The 19400-nt window shown below is 41.8% G+C and overlaps 1 protein-coding gene across 4 annotated transcripts in view; it reads left to right on the forward strand.

The window, feature by feature from the left end:
* The window catches only part of LOC133643419 (synaptotagmin-2), a 76851-nt gene that overhangs the window by 16974 nt on the left and 40477 nt on the right, over positions 1 to 19400 (forward strand). For 2 of the 4 annotated variants that reach the window (XM_062037981.1, XM_062037984.1), the window contains exon 1: positions 13781 to 13998. The exons of 1 other annotated variant lie outside the window; for it this stretch is intronic. The gene's annotated coding sequence lies outside the window, so the exon portion shown is untranslated. Of the gene's footprint in view, positions 1 to 3769; positions 3792 to 13780; positions 13999 to 19400 lie in introns of those variants that run through there. One more of the 4 variants, XM_062037983.1, reaches the window with a different exon arrangement.

The raw sequence follows: 19400 nt of genomic DNA on the forward strand, positions 1-19400 counted from the left end.
CTGCAGGGAGTGCTGCAATGCAGGGGTTCAACAGGCACGCACACGCTGTCCGAAATCTGCTACAACCGTCCTCTTTTAATGCTCCCCGTTATACAAAGAGCACTTCAGCGTGTGCGGTCAAACTTCAAGGAATCTTCAGGATTCTTCAGCTTTCAGTCACTTCTGCTGTTCACTCGAGCAATCCACTCACGTTTGGTGTTTACATATCGTGCCCTTGGACTCGCATTAGGAGGCAGTAGCGGACTTGAAATGAAGTCTCATTAAATACGCGTGGTGGTCAAGCTAGCTCTGTTCTCAATGGGTGCTCGGCGCCATTTAACCTTTCTCTGAGGAAATGCCCTGTGCTTGTGTTGTTTTCGGCCGTACGAATCGATCAAACCGCAAAAAATAATAAACGTTTCTTCAGAGTTCCTCAAGAGGTCATCAAAAAGGGCGGACAAGTGCAGATTTTACAAAAGACGACGAGAAAAGTAGCTCACACTCCAGTCCAAGGGTGCAGAGTGGAAGAATGCACGAGTTTGGAGTGATCAATTTGTTAAAGTTTCGTTTGATATACTTTTAATGTGTTTTCATTCCAGTTTAAGTATTATCTAAATATCATTTGTTTTTCTTAAAACACATTTTTGCTACAAGTGTTTCGTAACGAACCAACTCGGCGAGTCGAAATAAGAAAAAATCAAAGAAGACAACTGAAGACAACAATCATAAATGAATCTTTCAGCACATACACAATGTTGACATCCATAATTATCTTTTGATAAAACATCATTAATGAATATTTCAGCACATACACAATGTTGACATCCATAATTATCTTTTGATAAAACATCATTAATGAATATTTCAGCACATACACAATGTTAAATTCCATAATTATCTTTTGATAAAACATCATTATTGAATATTTCAGCACATACACAATGTTGACATCTATAGTTATATTTTGATAAACAATCCTAAACTAATCTTTCAGCACATTCACAATGTTGACATCTATAGTTATATTTTGATAAACAATCATAAACTAATCTTTCAGCACATACACAATGTTGACATCTATAGTTATATTTTGATAAACCATCATAAATGAATCGTTCAGCACTTACACAATGTTGACATCTTTTATTATATTTTGCTAAACAATCATAAATGAATCTTTCAGCACATACACAATGTTGACATTTATAGTTATATTTTGATAAACAATCATAAATGAATCGTTCAGCACATACACAATGTTGACATCTATAGTTATATTTTGATAAACAATCATAAATGAATCTTTCAGCACGTACACAATGTTGACATCTATAGTTATATTTTGTTAAACAATCATAAATGAATCTTTCAGCGCATACACAATGTTGACATCTATAGTTATATTTTGATAAACAATCATAAACTAATCTTTCAGCACATACACAATGTTGACATCTATAGTTATATTTTGATAAACAATCATAAACTAATCTTTCAGCACATACACAATGTTGACATCTATAGTTATATTTTGATAAATAATCATAAATGAATCGTTCAGCACTTACACAATGTTGACATCCATAATTATCTTTTGATAAAACAACATAAATGAATATTTCAGCACATACACAATGTTGACATTTATAGTTATATTTTGATAAACAATCATAAATGAATCTTTCAGCACGTACACAATGTTGACATCTATAGTTATATTTTGTTAAACAATCATAAATGAATCTTTCAGCGCATACACAATGTTGACATCTATAGTTATATTTTGATAAAACATCATAAATGAATCTTTCAGCATGTACACAATGTTGACATCCATAGTTATATTTTGATAAACAATCAAAAATGAATCTTTCAGCACAAACACAATGTTGACATCTATAGTTATATTTTGATAAAACATCATAAATGAATCATTCAGCACGTACACAATGTTGACATCTATAGTTATATTCTGATAAACAATCATGAATGAATCTTTCAGCACGTACACAATGTTGACACCTATAGTTATATTTTGATAAACAATCATAAATGAATCTTTCAGCCCATACACAATGTTGACATCTATAGTTATATTTTGATAAACAATCATAAATGAATCTTTCAGCACGTACACAATGTTGACATCTATAGTTATATTTTTGATAAAACATTATGAATGAATATTTCAGCACATACAAAATGTTGACATCTTTAGTTATATTTTGATAAACAATCATAAATGAATATTTCAGCACGTACACAATGTTGACATCCATAGTTATATTTTGATAAACAATCATAAATGAATCTTTCAGCACAAACACAATGTTGACATCTATAGTTATATTTTTATAAAACATCATAAATTAATATTTCAGCACATACACAATGTTGACATCTTTTATTATATTTTGCTAAACAATCATAAATGAATCTTTCAGCACATACACAATCTTGACATATATATATATATATATATATATATATATATATATATATATATATATATATATATATATATATATATATATATATATATATATATATATATATGTATATGTGTGTATATATATATATATATATATATATATATATATATATATATATATATATATATATATATATATACTGTATATATATATATATACTGTATATATATATATATATATTGTAAATGTATGCGTGTGTGTGTGTGTGTGTGTGTGTGTGTGTGTGTACACTGTATATACAAAAAGATAGCCTGGTCATGGTCAAATTATTTTGACCCAATGTGGCCCCCGAGTCGCAAAGTTTAGAGACCCCGTAATGAAATGGTCCAACATCCTGGTAAATGAGCCACAGTTCCAAACTAAATCTGGTCTACAAGTCAAACTAAACCAATCGATTGTTTGTCCTCTGGATCGTTTGAGTGTAATAATAGACTTGAACGTTCTCACTTCTGATTTATTTATTTGTCCTTTTGGTGTGAGACTCCTGCCCCCTGGTGGCAGAAGACAGTTTGTGTCACCTCTGGTTGTGACTCATGGTCACATGTTGTCCAATCATCTGTCAGACTAACAGAATATAAAACTGGTCTTTGTCTTCTTAATGATGGAGGGAGTTTGCTGGAAACTGCTTGGTGTGGTCAGGTGACCATGTTGTCATGGTGACGTAAACACACGTGATAAATGTTGTTATCACAGTTCATATCTTCTCAAGGCACAGTCCTGCTGTACTCTAGAGTAGTCCGTGTACAGCTTGTATAGCAGTAGTATTGTGTGGTGCATGAGTGCTGGGAGTCGTGGTTCATTGATGGGAACAATGTGGCGAGGTGAAGCTGGGCTGCATGGCAGTTTTCCAAGGTGATAACGAGCCCAAACACAAGTTGAAGGTGACACTTGAACAAGACGGACCCAGAAAGATCAATCCTTTCACAATAAAAGTCCTTATTGTGTGTGGTTTTCAGCGTACTTGGACTCATGCTTGTGGTAGCAGAAAGACACCATTACACAGTATTAGTCTGGAATTTGTTATGTCTCTATTTCCTGTGTTGTGCTCTTATTTTGTAGATCCGTTTCCTCTTGTGCTCACCTTTGACTTCCCTTTACCACTTTCTGAGGAGGCTGCGGTTCAGCTGGTCCTGGTGTGTCATTAGCAGGACCTTTAAGCGCACATGCCTACTGGAGTTGTCTTAGTTTTCATTGGGAGTTAGGACTTCTATCAGGTCTTCCTCCAGCATCTCGGATCTTGTTGCATCTCGCCGCCTCTCCTTTTGGAAGTTTTCACCTTGCTCCAGTAACCTTTCTTGTGACACCACCTTTCGACCTCTTGTGAGTACTGCACACGCTGGTGCTACATCAAATACCGGTACTTTTTACCTGCACTTCAAGCGTTGTCTCTGCATCCTGTGGTCACACATCATGCTTACCTGTAACAATCCTGACAAAAAGGAAAAGTGATTCAAGTATTTTATCATGATGATAATATTATTACTTATTTGATCATCAGTAATAATAAACATCAAGTTATCAATGACATCATCATATTGGTTTACGTTTACAAGATATGACGCAGGTTGAAAATGCGTGTCCTATCAAAACATGTCAAGTATGCAACATTTATTTGTCTATTTGGAATGTTATTATTACTTTGTGTTATTAGTAATTGGTATTGGTTTTGCTTTTTTTCTTGTAATTCACTCGCAAATACACGTGTTCCTACAAATTATTGGAATAATAATCTAATACTTCCATGACGTTTAACTGTTTGGGAAATATTCATCTGGAGAAAAAAATAAAGGGGAACTTCATTTTTTTTGTTTAATGCATTCTAAATCGTAAATAAATGCTAGCAAAAATCAGCTAACAATGGAGCCAATGAGAGTCGCTCTATTCCGCCTATTGAGTGCTCTAAAAACATTATCTAAAGCCTCCCTTATTGTTTTATTTACACCCAGTAAGTATTTATGTAATGTAGTAACATTCATAATAACATGTAATATATACATGATGTAAGTGTATATGTCATGTAGTAACATTCATAATAACATGTAATATATACATGATGTAAGTATATATGTCATGTAGTAACATTCATAATAACATGTCATATATACATGATGTAAGTATATATGTCATGTAGTAACATTCATAATAACATGTCATATATACATGATGTAAGTATATATGTCATGTAGTAACATTCATAATAACATGTCATATATACATGATGTAAGTATATATGTCATGTAGTAACATTCATAATAACATGTATTATTTATATGATGTAAGTATATATGGCATGTAGTAACATTCATAATAACATGCAATATATACATGATGTAAGTATATATGTCATGTAGTAACATTCATAATAGCATGTAATATATACATGATGTAAGTATATATGTCATGTAGTAACATTCATAATAACATGTAATATATACATGATGTAAGTATATATGTCATGTAGTATAATTCATAACATGTAATATATACATGATGTAAGTATATATGTAATGTAGTAACATTCATAATAACATGTAATATATACATGATGTAAGTATATATGTAATGTAGTAACATTCATAATAACATGTAATATATACATGATGTAAGTATATATGTCATGTAGTAACATTCATAATAACATGTAATATATACATGATGTAAGTATATATGTCATGTAGTAACATTCATAATAACATGTAATATATACATGATGTAAGTATATATGTCATGTAGTAACATTCATAATAACATGTAATATATACATGATGTAAGTATATATGTCATGTAGTAACATTCATAATAATATGTAATATATACAGTACATGATGTAAGTATATATGTCATGTATTAACATTCATAATAACATACTATTTACATATATTCATCGTTTTAAGCATACAGTGGCGTATTAATTTCACAGACGCATCACAACGTTCACTTTTCCATCAACAACAACAAGACTACTACATGTCACTTTATCAAACTTATACTTTATAAACTTAAGTTTCTGGATCATCATTTGTCCCAAAGTAGTCTTCGTTGTCTCTCATCAAGTCTGCCATGATTAGTAGTCTTCTTGTTGTTGAAGGGATCTGTGGTTTCTCCTCTATGTCACGGATCACGTGACCACTCATGATCCTTATGGCTCGAGAATCTCTGTGAGATTAATATTTTCTTGACTTACTTACCGTCCTTCATGCCTCCATTGGCAAGTAGGACAGCAACCAATGTCCTCCACTTCTGTTGGTCCTGGGCCAGTTTCTCAATATAATCCCATGTGTGATTTAAGTCCTTCACTCCTCTCTCGACGGTTCTGCGCCAGGTGTTCTTGGGTCTCTTCCCTCCCTTCAGGTGTCCAGTACAGAGCCACATGGGTGGTAGTTTCTGAGAATGTGCCCATGGTCTTCTCAGGATAATGGTTCCCTTGCTCTCTAGTTTTCATTGAGTACGTAGTTCTTCTTTCATGATTTTGCGAGGCCAGAAAATTTGAAAGATCTTTCTTTCTTTGTATGGAAGCCCAATAGTTTATTGAGGTCTTCGTCAGTCATCCTCCAGCACTCTGATCCATATAGTAAGGTGGAGAAGACTCAGCTCTGGTTGGGTCCCAGTTTTGTTCTTGTGATCTCCATACATTGTTCACCTTTCTGAAGGCTTTATTTTGGCGGTTTCCAAAGTAGTTTTCTGCTCCCCTGACAAGGCTGCCAAGGGACTTGAAGTCCTCGTTCCCAGTTTCTGAATATAATCCTATGTGTGATTTAAGTCCTTCACTCCTCTCTCGACAGTTCTGCGCCAGGTGTTCTTGGGTCTCTTCCCTCCCTTCAGGTGTCCAGTAAAGAGCCACATGGGTGGTAGTTTCTGAGAATGTGCCCATGGTCTTCTCAGGACAATGGTTCCCTTGCTCTCTAGTTTTCATCGAGTAAGTAGTTCTTCTTTCGTGATTTTGCGAGGCCAGAACATTTGAAAGATCCTTCTTTCTTTGTATGGAAGCCCGATAGTTTATTGAGGTCTTTCTCCGTCATCCTCCAGCGCTCTGATCCATATAGCAAGGTGGAGAAGACCCACCTCTGGTAGGGTCCCAGCTTTGTTCTTGTGATCTCCATACATTGTTCACCTTTCTGAAGGCTTTATTTTGGCGGTTTCCAAGGTGGTTTTCTGCTCCCCTGACAAGGCTGCCAAGGGACTTGAAGTCCTCGTTCCCAGTTTCTGAATATAATCCTATGTGTGATTTAAGTCCTTCACTCCTCTCTCGACAGTTCTGCGCCAGGTGTTCTTGGGTCTCTTCCCTCCCCTCAGGTGTCCAGTGAAGAGCCACATGGGTGGTAGTTTCTGAGAATGTGCCCATGGTCTTCTCAGGACAATGGTTCCCTTGCTCTCTAGTTTTCATCGAGTACGTAGTTCTTCTTTCGTGATTTTGCGAGGCCAGAACATTTGAAAGATCCTTCTTTCTTTGTATGGAAGCCCAATAGTTTATTGAGGTCTTTGTCAGTCATCCTCCAGCACTCTGATCCATATAGCAAGGTGGAGAAGACTCAGCTCTGGTGGTCCCAGCTTTGTTCTTGTGATCTCCATACATTGCTCACCTGTCTGAAGGCTTTATTTTGGCGGTTTCTAAGGTGGTTTTCTGCTCCCCTGACAAGGCTGCCAAGGAACTTGAAGTCCTCTCTCCCATGTACTTGTACTGCCAATGGATTTGAGTTTTTCAAGTCATTACTTTTGTTTTGCCTTCATTGATTTTGAGGCCGACTTCTTGCGCAAACTCACACTTTGCTCGCCTGGGCTGGTGTGAGTGTGAGAATATTTTTTTTATCGGGGAGAGTCTTGATACCAATGTCCCGGACCCAGACACACACTAAGAAGTTGTAGACCTCCATGCTTTTGTAGAATGATTTGTGGAGCACAATAGTTCCATATGTCTGGGACCGCCACCAACAAATAATCCTTGATATCACTCCACAAGACTTTTTTTTGATGAAGAATAGGATCTATTCCATTGCATAGTTTGATTTTTTTCTCCTATCTGCTTTTTGACAAAAGATTTATTTAATAATACCACCTTAACATTTGACAACCAAACAATTACACAAGGCGACTCGGTAAAGAATCTGGGTATTATCTTCCAACCAACTCTCTCGTTTGAGTCACACATTAAGAGTGTTACTAAAACGGCCTTCTTTCATCTCCGTAATATCGCTAAAATTCGTTCCATCTTGTCCACTAGCGACGCTGAGATCATTATTCATGCGTTCGTTACGTCTCGTCTCGATTACTGTAACGTATTATTTTCGGGTCTCCCTATGTCTAGCATTAAAAGATTACAGTTGGTACAAAATGCGGCTGCTAGACTTTTGATAAAAACAAGAAAGTTTGATCATATTACACCTATACTGGCTCACTTGCACTGGCTTCCTGTGCACTTAAGATGTGACTTTAAAGTTTTACTACTTACGTATAAAATACTACACGGTCTAGCTCCAGCCTATCTTGCCGATTGTATTGTACCATATGTCCCGACAAGAAATCTGCATTCAAAGAACTCCGGTTTATTAGTGATTCCCAGAGCCCAAAAAAAGTCTGCGGGCTATAGAGCGTTTTCTATTGGGGCTCCAGTACTCTGGAATGCCCTCCCGGTAACAGTTAGAGATGCTACCTCAGTAGAAGCATTTAAGTCCCATCTTAAAACTCATTTGTATACTCTAGCCTTTAAATAGACCCCCTTTTTAGACCAGTTGATCTGCCATTTTTTTTCTTCTCTCCTCTGCTCCTCTCTCCCTTGGGGAGGGGGAGTTGCACAGGTCCGGTGGCCATGGATGAAGTGCTGGCTGTCCAGAGTCGGGATTCGGGTGGACCGCTAACCTGTGCATCGGTTGGGGACATCTCTGCGCTGCTGACCCGTCTCCGCTCGGAACGGTTTCCTGCTGGCCCCACTATGGACTGGACTCTCGCTGATGTGTTGGATCCACTGTGGACTGGACTTTCACAATATTATGTCAGACCCACTCGACATCCATTGCTTTCGGTCTCCCCTAGAGGGGGGGGGGGTTACCCACATATGCGGTCCTCTCCAAGGTTTCTCATAGTCATTCACATCGACGTCCCACTGGGGTGAGTTTTTCCTTGCCCGTATGTGGGCTCTGTACCGAGGATGTCGTTGTGGCTTGTGCAGCCCTTTGAGACACTTGTGATTTAGGGCTATATAAATAAACATTGATTGATTGATTGATTGATTGATTGATTGATTGATTGATTGATTTAATCCTCTTTTGTACTCCGATAGTTCACACGCTGTACAACAGCCATCTTGGCTTGGTTGACCACCACTGTTTTTCACTTCCAGGAGGAAGTCACATGACTGAATACCAGTCATGACGTTGGCTTCCTTGAGTTGTTTTGACATCTTCTATTTCTCTCATGAGGCCATCTTGTGGGATCTCTGTGAAAGATGCTAAGTCTGCTAGTATTTCTGCAAAGAACAAAATGGCACTAAGAACTTCGAGGAGTTCAACCAAGGTTCCCCAAACTGCGGCCGGGGACCCAGACCCGACCCCACCAGAGTCCACAATCTGGCCTGGAGGATGCAAGATCGACCGCAAAATCGAGGGCTTCCAACGTGGCGAAAATGGACCATGTGATCACCATCACCAACAAGGACCTGTACGGGCAACTGCCGAGGCTCAGCAAGGGGGTAACAGCTAGGAGGATGAGGCTGGCCGGCCACTGCCACAGACATAGGGATCTCCCGGCCAGCAGGCTGGTCCTATGGGAACCAACGCACGGGCATCGATGGCGAGGACGTCCCGCGCTAACGTACGTGGACATCCTGAAGAAAGATGCGGGAGCTTTCAGCTCTACGGAGCTGGCCGGGTGTATGGAGAACCGGAATGATTGGAGACTCCAAAGGAAGTTCGTCTGAGGACGACTGAGAGAGATGGTCTTCAGTTGTTCTCCTGACCCAGTCAATGGTGACTATGAAGAGGATGGTGCCTGACTCCTGACTCAACCTGAAACTTTATATTGCTATTTTGTTTATTATAAGTACAGTATATATCCTGTGGTGTTCCATAAGATCAAAATCAACGAAATTGATAAACATCTATCTCGGCCACTCTGCACTGCTCTATGATATTATTTTGATACTATCTTTTTATTCGCAGACTTTGTAAGTCTTTGGGTGTGGTACATCAGAAATATATGATCATCGCTTCAATACAGAGGCAACTAGTTTGTCCATCAAACTGGTACTTTAAGTCGGGACTGTTGGCGGGTCCCTCCCACATTCTGGAGGTAAACACAACAGAGTGTTGGGGAAATTAAGTTTGGTCCCAAACAGTTCTGGTTTGGCCAGGGTTTTTCATAGTCCAAAGTAGGGTTGTCCTGATACCAATATTTTGGTACCGGTACCAAACATGATTCCTACGGTGTGTAGTGAAGCATGTTTACCTATTCCTCATCCTCCAGTGATAATAATACTAGTAAGAAACTTAATTACCATTTTTGATTCATTAGTACCGCCATACTACACTAGTACCGGTATACTGTACAACACTAGTCCAAAGTGGGGTTGTACGGTTAACCGGTACTAATAAAGTACTGCGGTACTTTTTATTTTTTCTTGGACATGACGGCGCGTCGTGGTCACGACATGACATTGCTGGCATTTTGGCTCAAAAACGAAGCATAAAGTTGAAACTATAAACGCTGAACCGCCGCTGACAAGTATGGAAATACATTTTAGTACCGGTAGCAGAATATGGATGCTGGGACAACCCGAGTCCAAAGACACAAACAGGCGTTACAACAGCATGAAAACGAATGTTGTGTAGCCCCGCCTCCCTATTGATCCTCCATGACTGACCCTCCAGCTGCGTGGCATGCTGCATTGTAGGTATTTTGTGTGAGTGTGTGTGTGTGTGTGTTCTTGTATTTCTCCCCTTCTTGAGACGTGAAGAAGGAAAAGTATCTTCCATATGAGGAGGTGTGAACAAGTGATGACATAAATCATGGTCCCAATAACATTGCATCTCATAGAGAGCCAAATACTACAGTCCGTGAACATTGCTCCAAAGTCAGAATTTTTTTGTTGATTTAATGTGCATTCAAAAGTAGACATTGACAGGTGCAAAGGCAGCAATATATGATATATAAAATGGCAGCTAAAGGACTTTCCTATTCATCCACCCCCAAAAAACCCGCCAGGTGAACAGCTGACTTCTGTCATAATAGTGCCAAGTAAAATCCTGATTATTATCATAATATTGCCAACATTTTTTCTTATAAAATGATGACTTTTGTCGAGTAAAATGACGACTCTTTTCAAAAAATTGCCAACATTTTAAGCTTTTCTTTTAAATTGCGACTGTTATTGAGTACAACTTCAAATGTTATCATAATATTGCACAAAAGTTCAGTTTTTCTTGTAACATTTTAACTTGCGTTAAGTAAAATTACGACTTATTATAATACTGCCAAAATTTATTGTGAAATTCTGACCTTTTTCTTGTGAAATTCCAACTGATTTTTCACAACAAGATTTTTATATTTGCATAGTATGTATATTTTATTAATGTTGTAAATACTAATCTTTATATATCTGGAAAGGCTGGTCCTAAAGAGGTAGGCATTTTTCTCATGAAGGTAACTAATACAAGAGTGTGTGTGTGTGTTCATGTATTTCTCCTAGGGATGTCCAATAATGGCTTTTTGCCGATATCCGATATTCCGATATTGCCCAACTCTTAATTACCGATTCCGATATCAACCGATACCGATATATACAGTCGTGGAATTAACACATTATTATGCCTAATTTTGTTGTGATGCCCCACTGGATGCATTAAACAATGTAACAAGGTTTTCCAAAATAAATCAACTCAAGTTATGGGAAAAAAATGCCAACATGGCACTGCCATATTTATTATTGAAGTCACAAAGTGCTTTTTTTTTTTTAACATGCCTCAAAACAGCAGCTTGGAATTTGGGACATGCTCTGCCTGAGATAGTCCTGATACCCACTACAACTATGGGAAATACTATACTTTGACTTTCACAAAGTACATTATTTTTTATTTTTTTAAACATGCCTCCAAACAACAGCTACAAAAACAATGAAGGCACACAGCTTCAGTTTAGAGTATACTAGAGTAATAAAGTAAACAATAACATAGTCCTCCTTTAGTGCGGGACTGCCTGGCATACTGTATAACAGGGAATTATAAACTGGGCTCAATCTGCCCTGCTCTAAAGTATTTGTATGAGTGTAACAAATGTTCTGCAAGCTAGTGGTGAGTGCTTGAAGTGGCCTAGCAGTCTTCTGAAACGCTGCGTTGAGACAGGGCACCTCCGTTCACTGCAAGCTGCAAAGTGTGCGCCACGCAGGGCAAACTAGCCACACCAAACTCCACCGTAGTTTTTGCCATACTGCGTGCTTTGTCCCTGACCACAACGTGAGCTTTCGCCCTGGGGTGGTTTTTGTTGTATTTTTGTTTTTTCTCGGCGGAGTCTTTAAGCGACAACTGTGTAGTACTACTTTTTTTCCGTGTTTGCTTTTCATCCATCTTCCGCTTGTATTCAGCGTGTATCTCATGATTCTTGAAGAGGTGGGATATCAAATTGCTCGTATTAAAGGAAGACGTCTTGGTTCCTCCCCGCATAACCAACTTCTTGCAGTCATTGCAAATTGCCAGTTTTTTATCCTTCAGGCACACTTTAAAATAATCCCATCTCACCGAGCTTGCTGGCTTGTTAGCCACGGCTACAGCACCGGCAACAACACACTCTTTTTGTTGTTATGCAGCGCTCGCGTCGGTTTGATGAGGTCATCAAGCGTCGCCAGTAAACCTCTCATGCTGCAGTCGTCAACTCCTGTGTTGTGTGTGAGAGAGGGGAGAGGGGAGGGGCTGCTGCCTGGGATATGTACCGCTCCGTACAGCGGCGTTTTAAAAAGTCATTAATTTTACTTTTTGAAACCGGTACCGATAATTTCCGATATTACATTTTAAAGCATTTATCGGACATCTCTAGTCATAATTTTGCCAAGTAAAATCCAGATTATTATTATATTGCCAAACATTTTTTCTTGTAAAGTTATGACTTTTATCATAATTTTGCCAAGTAAAATCCAGATTATTATTATATTACCAAAAAAAAATCTTAAAAAATTATGACTTTTGTCATAATTGTGCAAAGTAAAATCACGATTATTATTATAATTTTGCCAACATTTTTTCTTAGAAAATGAAGACTTTTGTCGAGTAAAATGACTCATTTCATAACATTGCCAAAATGTTAAGCTTTTCTTGTAAAATTGCGACTGTTATTGAGTAAAATTCCAACTTTTATCATAATATTGCACACATATTCAGTTTTTCTTGTAACATTTTAGACTTAGACTTAGACTTAGATTTAGACTTCCTTTTTATTGTCATTCAAATTTGAACTTTACAGCACAGATAAGAACGAAATGTCGTTTCATAAGCTCATGGTAGTGCAGGATAAAAAAAGCAATAAGGTGCATATATAAATAAATAAATATATATAAATAATATATATATGAACATATATAAATAAATAAATAGATTACTGTTCAGATAAATATATTGCACTTTCTCACATGCGTCCACATTTATAGATGTATGTTATATTGTCTTTTTTATTCCAGCGAGTTAATCCATTTTGGGGGGAGTTGAGGGGATAATTTAATTATGATGCATTCAAGAGTCTTACGGTCTGAGGGAAGAAGCTGTTACAGAACCTGGAGGTTCTGCTTCGGAGGCTTTTGACATTTTGACTTGCGTTGAGTAAAATGACGACTTTTATTATAATACTGCCAAAATTCTAAGTTTTTCTGACCTTTTTCTTGTGAAATTCAAACTCATTTTTCACAACAAGCTTTTTTATATGTGCATATTATGTATATGTTATTAATGTTGAAAATACACATCTTTATATATCTAGAAAGGCTGGTCCTAAAGAGGTAGGCATTATTCACATGAAGGTAACACATACAAGTGTGTGTGTGTGTGTGTGTGTGTGTGTGTGTGTGTGTGTGTGTGTGTGTGTGTGTGTGTGTGTGTGTGTGTGTGTGTGTGTGTGTGTGTGTGTGTGTGTGTGTGTGTGTGTGTGTGTGTGTGTGTGTGTGTGTGTGTGAAGCATGCTGCATTGTGGGTATACGTGTGTGTGTGTGTGAAGCACATCCAGATGAGGCTGGGAAAAAGTGAGGTGAAAAATGGGAGTCACGGAGAAGGGAGGTGTGTGTGTGTGTGTGCGAGAATGTGTGTGTGAGTGTGTGAGGAGGAGGGCGGGGGTGTAGTGCTGCAGTGGAGAGAAGTGAGGAGACTGCAGTCTTTGCTTACGGGGTAGAAATGTTGGCAGAGGCTTGAGCGAGGACGAGTATCTTCTAACACTTGGTGGAGGGGCCACGTTGGGACGGGAGGGGAACACCAGCACCCCCAAATAGGACGGGAGGGGGCGACAGCACCCCCAAATAGGACGGGAGGGGGACACCAGCACCCCCAATAGCCACCTCTGACTGGTGAGTTTTCATAAGACCGTGTTTTGTAGAATTAAGTGGGAGGTTTATTGTGACAGAAAGAACCTGAGAGTGTAACTTATGGAAGTTGGATCTGCTACATTGACATGTACATGGATGAAAAGTGCGCCCCCTCCTGTTTGCAGCACAAAGTTGAGTGACACATGCCATCTTGCAGCAGTGCAGCAGGGAGCCTCTTTGATTGGTGGCTCACTCCTGCTGCGACCACGCAGGTTGTGGACAATTGGATGGCTGATAGGCACTTTCAGGATTGCTTAGCAACAAGAGGCGGTCCACGGCACACCAACATCTTTATGTCGGACCAGAGCTGAGGCAGGTAGCAAACCTGGTGGAATGCTGGAGGATCTCTGGCCTGTAGTGTGTGTGAGGTCACCTCAGGACTACCTTGTGATAATTAAAGGTCTCGCATTTTATTAACAATCTAAAAGGAGGTCTAATATGTGTCTGCACAGCAGGGGTCCCCAAACTTTTTGACTCAAAGGACACATTGGGTTAAAATAATTTGGTTGGGGACTAGGCTATATATATATATATATATATATATATATATATATATATATATATATATATATATATATATATATATATATATATATATATATATTAGAGATGCGCGGATAGGCAATTATTTCATCCGCAACCGCATCACAAAAGTCGTCATCCACCCGAACTAACATTTTATCAAAACCACAACCGCCCCCCACCCACCCGTTGTTATATATCTAATATAGACGATGCAAGGCAGAAAGGAGACTGAGCAGTTAGCATTCCAAAACCCACAATGCATCTCTGCCATGACCCGCCACCGCCGAATTCTTATTGGTTGGCGTGTGTGTGACGATGGCTGCTCGATCGCTGTTTTCTGCTGCATATTTCACTACGTCCAGCTTGTAATCTGCAGTATATGATTTCCTTTTCGGTGCCATTTTAGTTCAGTCTTTCTCAGTTTTTATAAGTTACCGCCAACGTTGATGTGGTCCATTTTAATAGCTCCGGCAGTAGCGTATAGCAGTTAGCATTCCAAAACCCACAATGCATCTCTGCCATGACCCGCCCCCGCCGAATTCTTATTGGTTGGCGTGTGTGTGACGATGGCTGCCATTTGCTTCGTCGCTGACGCGAATGAGATAAATAATATTATTTGATATTTTACAATAATGTGTTAATAATTTCACACATAAGTCGCTCCAGAGTATACGTCGCACCAATGGCCAAACCATGAAAAAAGCTGCGATTTATAGTCTGAAAAATACGGTATGTATTTTTTTTTTCTGAATTGGTTCAACCCCCACCCGCCCGAATCTATTTAAAATCAATTTTTTTCGTCATGCACCCGCCCGACCCGCGGATTATCCGCGGAGTCCGCGGTTGTGTCCGCAAACCGCGCATCTCTAGTATATATATATATATATATATATATATATACATATGTATATGTATATATATATATATATATATATATATATATATATATATATATATATATATATATATATACACACACACATGCACATTGTGACAGCCCTGTGTCGCAGGGTTCTTTCAGGACCGACAAACTGTGGCCAGGCGTGTTTGCCAAGTGTACAAGTTTGTATTTTCAATTGCAAAAAGTATTTTCCTTCCTCCTCTCCCGCCTTCCGGCTTCCCTCTGGCTTTTCAGATCCCCTCTTGCGGTCACCAACGCTGCTAATAAAGAGACAGGTGATTAGATAACTCGTTCCAGCTGAGGTATCCACTCACCTGTCATCTGCTTCACAGCACGCCCCTTCCACATGCCTCCACCGCCATTCTCAGGCCGGGCAGCCGTCCGGACGCGCCAACTCCCCCGCCCTCCCCGTAGAGGGCCGCGAGAGGAAGTCGGCCACGGCCATCTTCGCCCCCGGTCTGTGGACCACCCGGAAGTTGTAGGGCTCCAACGCGAGGTACCATCGGGTGATCCTCGCGTTGGCATCCTTCATGCGGTGGAGCCACTGGAGCGCTTTGCTTTGTTGTGCAGAGGCTGAAGGCTCGCCCCAATAGGTAGTACCGGAGGGCCCCGACTGCCCACCGGATGGCGAGGCACGCCCTCTCTACCGTGCTGTACCTCACCTCCTGGTCCGAGAGTTTTCGGCTGATGTACAGGACGGGGCGGTCGACGCCCTCCACTTGCTGGGACAGCACCGCCCTCAGCCCCCTGCCCGATGCGTCCGCCTGCAGACAGAAGGGGATGGCAAAGTTAGGCATGCGCAGTACCGGCTCCTCGCAGAGTGCTTTCTTAACCTTCTTAAACACCCGCTGGCACTGCTCCGTCCACTGGACCAGATCTGGAGCCCCTTTTCGGGTGAGGTCAGTCAGTGGGCTGGTCAGGTCTGCAAACCAAGGAATGAATCGGCGGTAGTAGCCGGCCAGCCCCAAAAACTGCCTCACCTCCTTTTTTGTCTTGGGGGGTGGACAGGCTGCGATCGCCGCTGTCTTGTCTACCTGCGGCCGCACCTGTCCCCCTCCCAAGTGGTACCCCAGATACTGTACTTCCCTCCGGCCAACTGCACACTATGCCGGGTTGGCGGTGAGCCCCACCCGCCTCAGGGACTCGAGCACCGCTCCCACCCGCAGCATGTGTTCTTCCCAGTTGCCACTCTGGATGATGACGTCATCCAGATAGGCCGCCGCGTGAGGGCGCAGCACTCGGTCCGTGAGGCGCTGGAACGTGGCGGGCGCACCGAACAAACCAAACGGAAGCGTCACGGATTGGTATAAACCTTCCAGAGTGGAAAAGGCCGTTTTTTCTCGGGACTCTGGTGACAAGGGAATCTGCCAGTAGCCCTTGGTTAAATCCAGTGTCGTGAAAAAACGAGCAGTGCCCAGCCGATTCAGGAGCTCGTCGACCCGAGGCATTGGGTACGCGTCAAAACGTGATATTTCATTCACCTTGCGGTAATCCACAGAGAACCGCACAGACCCATCCTTCTTCCCTACCAGAACGATGGGGCTGCACCATGCACTGCGTTATTCTTCTATTACCCCCAACTCGAGCATGGTTTTTAATTCTTCCCGGATTACTTTGCGTTTGTGTTCGGGGAGCCTGTATGGCCAAGACCGCACCGTAACCCCCGGGCTGGTCTCAATATGATGCTGGATGAGATTCGTGCGGCCGGGCCGAGAGGAGAACACAACAGAGAAGCGGCGCTGCAGTTTGGCAACGTCCGCTGTCTGCGCTAACGTGAGCTGGTTGTCACAGGGGAGGAGAGGGGAGGGGGCGGGGCAGAGCGCGGGATCTCTGGTTCCAACTCCTCCTCCTCCCTCACTATCGTTACCATGGAAACAGGCTCCGCCTCCCTCCATGCTTTCAGTAGGTTCAGATGGTAGATTTGAGTGCCTCCGCCCCTGTCCGAGCGTCGAACCTCGTAATCCACATCACCCACTTGCCGCGTGACCTCAAAAGGCCCTTGCCACTTCGCAAGTAATTTGGAGCTGGAGGTTGGAAGTAATACAAGCAATTTTTGTCCTGGTGAAAATTTTCTTAGCTGAGTCCCCTTGTTATACGCGCGCTGCTGACATTCCTGGGCGCGGAGCAAATTCTCGCGTGACAAGTGCCCCCCCGTGTGGAGTTTTGCTCGCATGTCCATGACGTACTGAATTTCGTTTTTGCTGGAGCTCGAACCCTCCTCCCAGCTTTCCTTAATTACGTCCAGCACTCCGTGCGGCCTCCGGCCATATACTAGTTCAAAAGGCGCAAAGCCTACGGAGGCCTGGGGTACCTCCCGCAACGCAAACATTAGGGGATCCAGCCATTTATCCCAATTTGGTTTGTCCTCGTGCATAAACTTACAGATCATGGTTTTCAGCGTTTTATTTAATCTCTCCACCAGCCCATCTGTTTGTGGATGGTACACGCTGGTGCGGATTGCCTTGATTCCCAGTAACCCGTATAGTTCCTTTATCGTGCGTGACATAAAGGACGTGCCCTGGTCAGTCAGAATCTCTTTCGGGATTCTGACTCGGGAGATGACCTGAAACAGAGCTTGCTCGACGCTCTTGGCAGAGCTAGAGCAGGGGCACTGCTTCGGGATAGCGCGTTGCGTAATCCACCAGGACTAGCACAAAGCGGTATCCCCGTGTGCTCGGGTGGAATGGTCCGATGAGGTCCATCCCAATTCTCTCGAAAGGGACCTCCATGAGCGGTAATGGGCGCAAGGGCGCCTTCGGGGTGGCCGCCGGATTCGCCAGCTGGCAGTCCGGGCAGGCAGCGCACAAGCGGCGCACATCTGCCCGGACGCCCGGCCAATAGAATTGGACCATGACCCGATTGAGTGTTTTGTCGTACACCATGTGGCCAGACATGGATTAAAATGCGCCGCCTGGAAAACCATTTCCCGGCGGCGTTTTGGCACCAACAACTGGGTGGATTCCTCTCCGGTTTAAATGTCACGGCTCACTCGGTATAACCTGTCCCTAATGATTGAAAAGTGGGGGAATAGCCTAGCTTTCCCCGGGCGCACCAGCTGACCATCGATGTAATCCACCTGGTCCCAGGCCGCGCGCAAGGTTTCATCATGGGACTGCTCGAGGCCTCCCGCGAAGCCCCCACCGTTTCCCGCTCGGCAGTCTCGGATGAACCTGCGTCGCCACGGGAAAACGCGGATATTCCCCTTTCCTACGCCCCGTGAACGCATCCCCACACATTGTGTCACTAGATGATTAAATCCCGGCCAATTTGTCCCTAAAATTATGGGATGCGTAAGGTGCGCGCTTACGGAAACCTTGACACTATGCTTTTGTCCCTGATACCAAATTTCCACTGGCACAATGAGATATGCGTGCACATCCCCATGAATACATTTTAATTTGCCCCCGTGTCGCCTGCCTCAACGCCCCGGGTCGAACGAGGTATATACTTCCTTGTAGCCTTACCGGGTACACAATAAGCCTCTCCTGGATCAGGGGCGGATCACCTGTCCTACCTCCATCAGGGAGCAATCTCGCCTCACGTGACCGGGCTGCCCGCACCCCCAGCACACCGGCCCTGGTGTCCGAGGTGCCGTCTGCGGCACCTCGGTGTCAGATGGGACCGACCATTTCAGACTAATGCAGTCTTTGAAGGCGGAGACCACTTTAGGTGCCGAAGGGGCTCCGGGATAACCTGTAATGGAAGCTCTGTGTCAGGTTTTAAGGCCAAATAAAGTGCCAGAAGAGTCGTATGATTGTTGAGATGAGCCTGTTTGCAAAGTAGCCAAAAGCAGTGAAGTTGTCACGTTGTGTAAATGGTAAATAAAAAGAGAATACAACAAATCCTTTTCAACTTATATTCAATTGAATAGACTGCAAAGACAAGATATTTCATGTTCACACTGAGAAACTTTGTTGTTTTTTGCAAATAATCATGAACTTAGAATTTAATGGCAGCA

Source organism: Entelurus aequoreus, linkage group LG26 (genome assembly GCF_033978785.1).
Source record: "Entelurus aequoreus isolate RoL-2023_Sb linkage group LG26, RoL_Eaeq_v1.1, whole genome shotgun sequence".
In the NCBI taxonomy this organism is placed as follows: Eukaryota; Metazoa; Chordata; class Actinopteri; order Syngnathiformes; family Syngnathidae; genus Entelurus; species Entelurus aequoreus.